The sequence below is a fragment of the Arvicanthis niloticus genome, chromosome 13, assembly GCF_011762505.2.
Source record: "Arvicanthis niloticus isolate mArvNil1 chromosome 13, mArvNil1.pat.X, whole genome shotgun sequence".
NCBI lineage: Eukaryota > Metazoa > Chordata > Mammalia > Rodentia > Muridae > Arvicanthis > Arvicanthis niloticus.
The window spans coordinates 34,907,344-34,915,733 of NC_047670.1; positions in this window are offsets into that span (position 1 = coordinate 34,907,344).

Here is an 8,390-nt window from a genome sequence, read left to right on the forward strand (position 1 = left end):
TGATCATGGCAGTCTTTCTCAGTACTGGGTATTGTACTTTCTATTTCTACATGTTCCTTATGTTGTATCTTATGTATCTTTAAAAAAACCAGGTCTCTGTGTATAGTGTGCATGTGTATATGTGATTACATGTATGTGTATCTGTGTGCATACACATGCATGCATGGGTCTTAGGTCTGAGGTTGATGTTGGGAAGCTTTCTCTATTGCTCTCCATCTTATTTACTGAGGTAGTTTCCTCTCAGTCCAGCCTAGATTAGCCAGCTTGCCCTGTCTCTGCCTTCCAACATTGGAATTGTGGCCACCATGCCCACCTGGCATTTCCCTGGGTTCTGGGTATCTGAATTCCAGTCCTCTCAGTTAAGTGCTTTAACTGTTGATTCATCTTCCTAACCCTGAATCTTAACCATCCTTAGGGAGGCCTTTCTGACACTCCAGAAAGAGACTATGGCAAATTGAGATGAGTCCTACCTCATCTTCCCTCTTTGTCCTTGAGGGGAATTTTCTCCCTTTCTGTGGAGCTAGTGGGACTGTTCCTCACAGTACCCATCTCCCACCCCACAGGGGTTGCCAGGTAGCTAAGCAAGCCAATCTTTTTCAGTGTCGTGATGGTTTCATAGGCAGGCATGTGACCTAAGCCCAGCCAATCAGTCTTCTTTGGGGTTGATCTAGTGAGGCAAGAATAGTGGGAAGGCCTATTAAGTAAATAAATGAAAGATGGCATGGTGCCACATCTAGTACAGACAGGAAGAGTCTGAGTAAATTGTTCAAGTCATGTAACTTGTCTGTCTGCCATACTCCTAAATATGAATAATGAAAATCAACTCCAGATGTCTTGAAATATCAGACCCTTGTGCGATTGCACCGGAATTGGCTCCTTGGTGGTCTTTTAAGGGTTCTCAAAATGGGCACAACAGTGTAAGCCTTCCCTTCTGAGTTGGCTTTGGTCATGGTGTTTATCACAGGCTTTTATTCAGGCTTAGAGAACAGAAACAAGGAAGGTATGATGGCCATTTTTGGCTGTCAACTTGACACACCTGGGAAGAAGGAATCTCAGTTGAGGAATTGACTTTGTCACATTTGTCTGTGGCCTGTCTTTGGGGCCAATTTCCTGATTGTTCATTGATAAAGGAGGGTCCAGCAGACTAAGGGTGGTGCCATCCCCTTGAAAGGTTGCTCCGGGTTGTATAAGGAAGCTAGCTGAGCAAGAGCAGGGAACACATAAGTAAACAGGGTTCCTTTATGGTTGAGTTCCCACCTCCAGGTTCCTGTCTTGAGTTCCTGCTTCGGATTTCCTGGATGATGAACTACAAAGTGTTGAGAGACCAGACCAACTGTATGTTGGGTTCCGGCTCCATCTTAGAGGACCTGACCTAAGGTGACCTAACCGCCAGGCCTGCACCTAGCACTGGTCTCCAGGTCACTCCCTAACAACCAACAATCAAGAGGAAAGAAGAAGTTACAGTTATACCTAAAGATATTTACTTATAAAAGTTTATGGTTTGGCTCTTAGCACCAGCCAATCATTTTAAAGGGCAACAAATTCCATAATAGCTCCCCTCCCAATCAAATGTGTGCCAAGCTGCATACTCCCTTGCTTGCTTGCTTGCCTCTATAAATGCTTGCTTGGAACTGGGCTCCCGGCTTCACTCTCCCATCCTGCTGTGTCAGTGATGATGGTGAGGCCTGAGCTTGAGTTTGAATAAAAAGACCCTTGTGCGATTGCATCGGAATTGGCTCCTTGGTGGTCTTTTGGGGGTTCTCAAAATGAGCACAACAGTATAAGCCTTCCCTTCTGAGTTGGCTTTGGTCATGGTGTTTATCACAGTAACAGAAAATAAACTAGGACAAAATGGAGGATGGTGGATTAGTCGAGGCTAAAATCATGCTGAGAAGCAGCCTAGAGATGACATTGCTAGCATCTCTTGAACAGCATATACAGTGGCTATCACTGTCTTTGGATGGAGCTATTTTTACTGCTTCTGCTATTTCTGTCCTCACTAGGATATCTGTCTCTCCAGTTTGCTCTGAGCCTTTGAATCCTTAGCTTCTGATGATAACTGTGGACCTATACGACTGTCTGTGACTTAGCTGCAAGGGAAGCAGAAAGAGTGAGTATCTGCCCTTGTTGGTTTCTCTATTTGAAATGGGTACGTTAAACCTCAGATTCACAGTGAGAAGTTCTCTAGAGCAGTGAGACTGGGTGGAAAAAAATTGACTATGGTGATAGAGATAGGGTCTCTCCGGATTGAACACATCACAATTGTTTGATGTTTGACCAGATGTCCAGTCCTCTAAAGTTGTTACTTTCCATCTACTTCCCACCTCCAAAAGTCAGGTGTCAAGGCTATGAAATGTTATTATGCACTCAAGAGGCTTATTAATTTCTTAGAGAAGTTCACCAGAACACAGTACCCTTTTAAATGTAAGAGTTAATTGCTTTAAAAAACAGAAGCCAACCGAAAGCAGAAATCTCTAGAGAAAACACTAAGACTCTAGCCACCAATGTGTCTATGCTTATGAGATCTGTCAGGGAGGGTCAGAGTGGAGGGGAGAAGGTGTCTCCCTGATACTTCAGATGTCAAGAGGTGTGGCCTTAGCTGGGCGGTGGTGGCACACGCCTTTAATCCCAGCACTTGGGAGGCAGAGGCAGGCGGATTTCTGAGTTCGAGGCCAGCCTGGTCTACAGAGTGAGTTCCAGGACAGCCAGGGCTATACAGAGATATCCTGTCTCGAACCCCCCCCCCAAACAACAACAACAACAACAACAACAAAACCAAAACAAACAAACAAAAAAAGAGGTGTGGCCTTATGGCTTAGGAAAGCCAGTATTAATTCTCAGCTTGACAAAACCTAGAATAATTTGAGAGTTGGGTCTCTGAACATGCCTGTGAAGAATTGTCTTTATTATACTAACTGATAGGGGAAGTCAGGATCACTTCCTGAGCAGGGGATTCCAGACTTTGTAAGTGGAGAGAGAAGCATGCCATTCATTGCTGTCTTCTGACTGTGGAGGGAACAAGTGTGACCTGCTTCAGGTTCCTGCTGCCTTGAGTTCCCTGGCATGATGGCCTACATCTTTAAGTTGCTTTTGTCAGAGTATCTTATCACAGCAACAGGAAAATAAATGAAGATACAGCCTTTCCATGTTCCACCTTCTGTCCCAAAGGGAGACATGTTGAGAAGTCCATGATTTTGCCTTGGCCAGTGCCCAGGACTTCCTAGGAGTGAACTTTTCCATTGTTCCCTCATCTTGCTATCAAGGGAATCCTGCTCTTGCCATGCACCTGGTGCTCATGGCAAAGGAGATGTGTCACATGAGAGGTATCATCCTGCATTCTCTGATTAGATCAGTGTAAAAATGTACCCACTCTCTTGGGCCCCTAAGCACACAGATAATTAAGCAGCATAATTATTCAAACCATTAACAAGATGCCAGGCTACCTGTATTTAAGCCAACATGCATCATGTTTATCAGACCATAAGGAAAGGACTTTCAGAGGACAAGGCTATCTCTCACTATTATCTTGGGTCTTTGAATTGGAAGCACTTGGAGAGAATTTGTTTGTAACCTCCCACTTTACAGAGGAAGAAACTGGGGCCTGGAGGGGCAAGGAATTTGTTTGGAGCCTTTTGTTCATCCCATTTTTCCTATGCATGATCTGGATGTGTGTTTATACATATTATGCAAGTGTGTGGGCACACGTGTGTCTTTCCATGTGTATGCATGTACATGTAGCAGGAAGGCAGCTCTAGATAATGTGCTGTTTTGTCTCCTAGAGAGGAATGTGAGAAAGGTGTGTCAAGAGACAGAGTACTGTTTATCTGATGCCTGAACTTGAGCAAGAGTGTCAGTCTCTTCTCACAGGACTTTAACTCAAAGGTCTTGGTGTTTGTGGGCACTGGACTTTCTGAAAAGGAGGCCTTCAAGGGGTTCTACTCCAGGGTAGGGCTCTTGACCATAGAGTCCTTGAGACAGTGAGAATGGAGCTATTTGCCTTCCATGGCTCTTGAGTCTCCATATGTAGCCTTGGTCCTCCTAAACTTAAATCTGTGACCTTCATCATCACTGGCCATCCAGTCCGTTAACAGCGTGTTTGCCATGCTTTCTTTCACTGAGTCTTCTGCCCTAGACATACTCCTATTCATTTAGTTCATTAATTTTTTAGCTGATGACATCACCTTATTATTAATAATATCATGCCATAAGTACATCCACAAAACTTTTTTAAAGACAGAGTCTTACTGTGTAACCTTGGCTTGCCTAGAACTCACTATGTGGACCAGGCTAGCTCCAAACTGACAGAAATTCCACCTGCCCCAGTTGCCTTGAGTCGTGGGATTAAAGGAGAGAGCCACCATGCCTCCTGGCAATATTCAAACCTATTTTTCATAAGGGAAGATGAAGTTTCTGTTTGATTACTTGAGATTGTTAGTCATTTGTATGGCTGTAACAAAATGTTTTAGAATGGGTGACTTATAAACACAGGTAATTTATTTCTCACAGTTATAAAGTCTGGGAAATCTCAGATCAAGGGCCGGCAGCTTCAGTGACTGATGGTGAGCATGCTTCTGTTGGCCAGATGGCGGCTTATGGTTGTGGTAACATCATGGAAGGGGAAGTAGGAACTGAATTACTTACTCTCTTAAGTACTCATGAGAGGGGAGCCCCAGAGGTGTAATGTTCTCCTAAAGGCCCCAGCTTTTGCTTTTCAATGTAAATTTTAAGGGGACTCAAATACTTAAGCTATAACAGTTGCGTAGCTAGTTATAGGAAGATCCAGAAATTAAGTGTGTGTCTGTGTGTGTGTGTGTATTGGTGGGAGGGTTTATGTGTATGAAATCCATACAAGATGACAACCTTGATGTCTTTTCTGTTTGTGAGACAGGCTTTCTTACTGGCTGGCTGCTCAGAAAATCCCCAGATCTGCCTTGTCTTTGCCTTCTTAATGCTAGGATTACAATTATGCCATATTTTGCTTGCCTTTTTATCTTCCCTCCCCTCCCCATTCCCTTCCCTCCTCTCCCCTTCCCTCTCCTTCTCCTTCCTTTTCCTCCCCCTCCCCTCTCTTCTTCCCTCCTCTTCCTTTTTCTTTCTTTCCTTTTCCCTTCCTCTTCTTTCTTTATTTCATCAATCCATTAGTGAATGTTCCGGGGATTTAACTTAGGTCCTCATCCTTAAAAAGACAAGGACTTTACTTTACAAGGACTTTACTGAACGACCTCCTCAGCCCATCTCTAGAGCTGGAATTTAAACCCCAATTCTCTCCCTCTGTAAGAACTAGACCCAATCCCATACTCTCAAAACTCTGTATGGCAAGAGACTTTTTCAGAATAAAGTCACATAAAAGATAGACAAGGATGGAGTTCTTGGCTGGGCACCTATCACATGCTTGCGATGAATCATCTACCGCCAGGAGCTGCTAGGTGAATTTTATTTCTTAACATTTGTTGGGATCGGGTTGGATTTGAGCACATGCTTTCTTGTTATAAACAAAACCTTGGCCAACTAATTGCTCTTCTCTGGTTTTAAAAGGTGTGGGAGACAGAGCATCCACGGGAGTTTAATTAGGCTTAAAGGAGACGTGGTAGCAAGTGCTCGGGAGCTATTATGGGAATGGCAGTGATTCGTCTTTTTATATTTGCTTACCGTCACTATGCCAAGATTATGGGGACTGCTTTCTCATTTCATGAGAGAGCTAAGCAGGTATTGGTTTCTTTGAAGCTACCGGGATCCAGGTCAGTCTTATAGGTCCTCTAGTCCTCCATGAAGAGAAGGTCCCATTCTTCAGGAGAGTGCTGAAGCCTTAGGGACATGGGTCACTCTGTAGACAGAGATGCATAGCTGTTCCCTAGACCAGGTAATTTGGCAAAAGGAATTCCAAAACGGGACACTGAGTCTCATAACACCCTGGACAGGTGGCTAAGTAGTAACTATTTTTCTTAGACTTTTTTCTCAATGGCTCATGTGTTTGAATATGGTTGGCCCAGGAAATGGCACTATTAGGAGGTCTGGCCTTGTTGGAGGAAGTATGATCTTGTTAGAGGAAGCGTGTCACTGTGTGAGTGGGCTTTGAGACCCTCCTTCTATCTGCCTGAAAGACATTCTTCTCCTGGCTGCCTTTGGATTAAGATGTAGAACTCTCATCTCTTCCAGAACCATGCCTGGATGCTGCTGTGCTCCTGCCTTGATGATAATGGACTGAACCTCTCAACCAGTAAGCTAGCTCCAATTATGTTGTCATTATCGGTTTCTTGGTCATTGTGTCTCTCCAAAACAATGGAGACCCTAAGGCAGCTGATTTCACTGAGGGTAGGATTCTGCTGGACTGTAAGAGGGAGTTGGTCCAGGAAGCACTGTCCTAGGATGGGGTTAGGGAGAAAGGAAATAGCTTCTATTTCCTTTAGCCGGCTCAAAACAAGCAAGCTATTCTCTCTCAAATTCTGTGTTCCTTTTGCCATGAGTTATCTTATCAATGCCCTACAAGAGATTTGGCAGCCTGTGGTTACCTGGGGGAACTGGCTAGTGACCCAAGCAGATGCAAAAAGACAAGAGAAAGTCAGTTGCCAGGGGTGTTCTCTGGTTGCCAAGACACTTCTCACAGAAAGTTATAGACCCAGAGACATTGTAGATGCCTTTGGCCCAATCCTGGAAGAAGGCAAAACCAAGAGCATGTGAGTGTCTGTTAGGGATTATAAACCTCCAAGGGCTCAAAGGCCCAAGCTACTACTGGTTTAGAATCACAGCATTTTAGATACGGGATTTCATAGATACCCCAGGGCTCTGGGAAGCTGTGTCTTTCTCCTGTGTACATCTTCAAGGTACCATGGCTGTTCATCAAAGTCAGTTTTAGGAGAAACAAAGGAGCAGAGAGAGTTTATTGGGCCAAGTCCTTGTGAAGACCAAGGTGGACCTGGATGGCAGGCTCAGCTATGTCCCGAGTCATGCCTTCCATTTAGTTCTAATTCTGGAAACTTCCACGTAACAAAGATGGCCACTGGTGCTTCCCAGTTATCACTGTCCTCAGAGAGGGTGATTCTAGAAAAACACACAAACAAAAAAAACCAAAAAGAGTTTCAGTGACCAGATAGCTGACAAGAAGCAACTTGGGAAAGGAAGAATTTATTCTGCTGTGTCTGAAGGGACACAGTCAGCCACTGTGCAGAAGCCATGGCCACAGAGACATAAGTGACAATTTATCTACATTCAGGAAGCAGAAAGTGTGTAGAAGGAGAGCCAGGCTACACCAGTTTGAAGCTTACCCTTAGTGAATCACTCCCTCTAGTAAGGCTCTGTCTCCAAAAGATTCTATAGTCTTCCAATATAGCACTACCAGTTAGGGACCAAGTGTTCGGACATTTTGCATTCAAACCACAACAGGAGGGTATAAGAATTTCAACCCAAGCAGCACAAATGACAGGATTGGTCTGGCTTGGGTCATATGCCTGTTACCTAAAAAAAAAAACAACCCAGCAGCTCCACCCAGTAGAGTCCTGATTGGCACCGTCTCTGGATGGACTTGTGCCCTCTACCCTTCTTCTAGAGTAGTAGAATTTCTACTATAGTTGCTTGTGGTAGGTAGGTTAGTACTCCCAGACCCCAAACATTCTCAGCTTCCCCCCCCCCCCGCTCCCCCCCCCCCCCCAGTGAGATGCAGCCTAAACTTTGGACCTCTGGACCTATTAGACTAAGGAGACTTGCATTGTTTAAAGCTACCAAGTGGTAGATATTTGTTCAGCAGTAACAGGAGACTGACATTAAAGTGTCACTTCTCAGGCTTTCTTGCACTCATGTGTGGCTTTTGCTAAGTCCTTGGTGCAAGTGAAGCAGCCATGTGGAAGCTCTTAGGAATCTCTGCTGCCGGACCTGGATATCACTTGGGCCACCGGGGATGAAGGGCAGAGTTCGAGGTGTGAACTGGGGGGAGCAGAGGCCCAAGACTAGCCTTGCAATGTCTCACTCCACATTTTGAGCAAGAAATCAACTTCTATCTTCTTCAAGTCACTGTCATTTGGCTATGTTCCAACCTCACAGCTGGAGCAATCCCTATGGTTATAGACAGTGAAGGCATTGGCACCAAGGTTTGGAGAGTCTCAACTGAGTCCCTTCTGCCTGGAAGGAGGGAATGTTTCTATGATGTGCAATGATGTTCCAGAAGCTTCCTGTCTCTTCCCCTGCCCACAGTAGCTTTTCCACTGGATCACATGGTCTTGTGTTATATAACCCTACCTCTATCTTGTCTCTTGCCCTTGTCACTGGTGTCTGTTTTTAGGTTGCAGCTCTATAGAAATTCTGAATTGGCTTGACCCTGTGGCTCGCTGGACTTTGCATGGCCTGAGAGAGTTAGCCTTGGCCTAGTTCTGGCTATATGAAATCCCCTGTCCCCGACA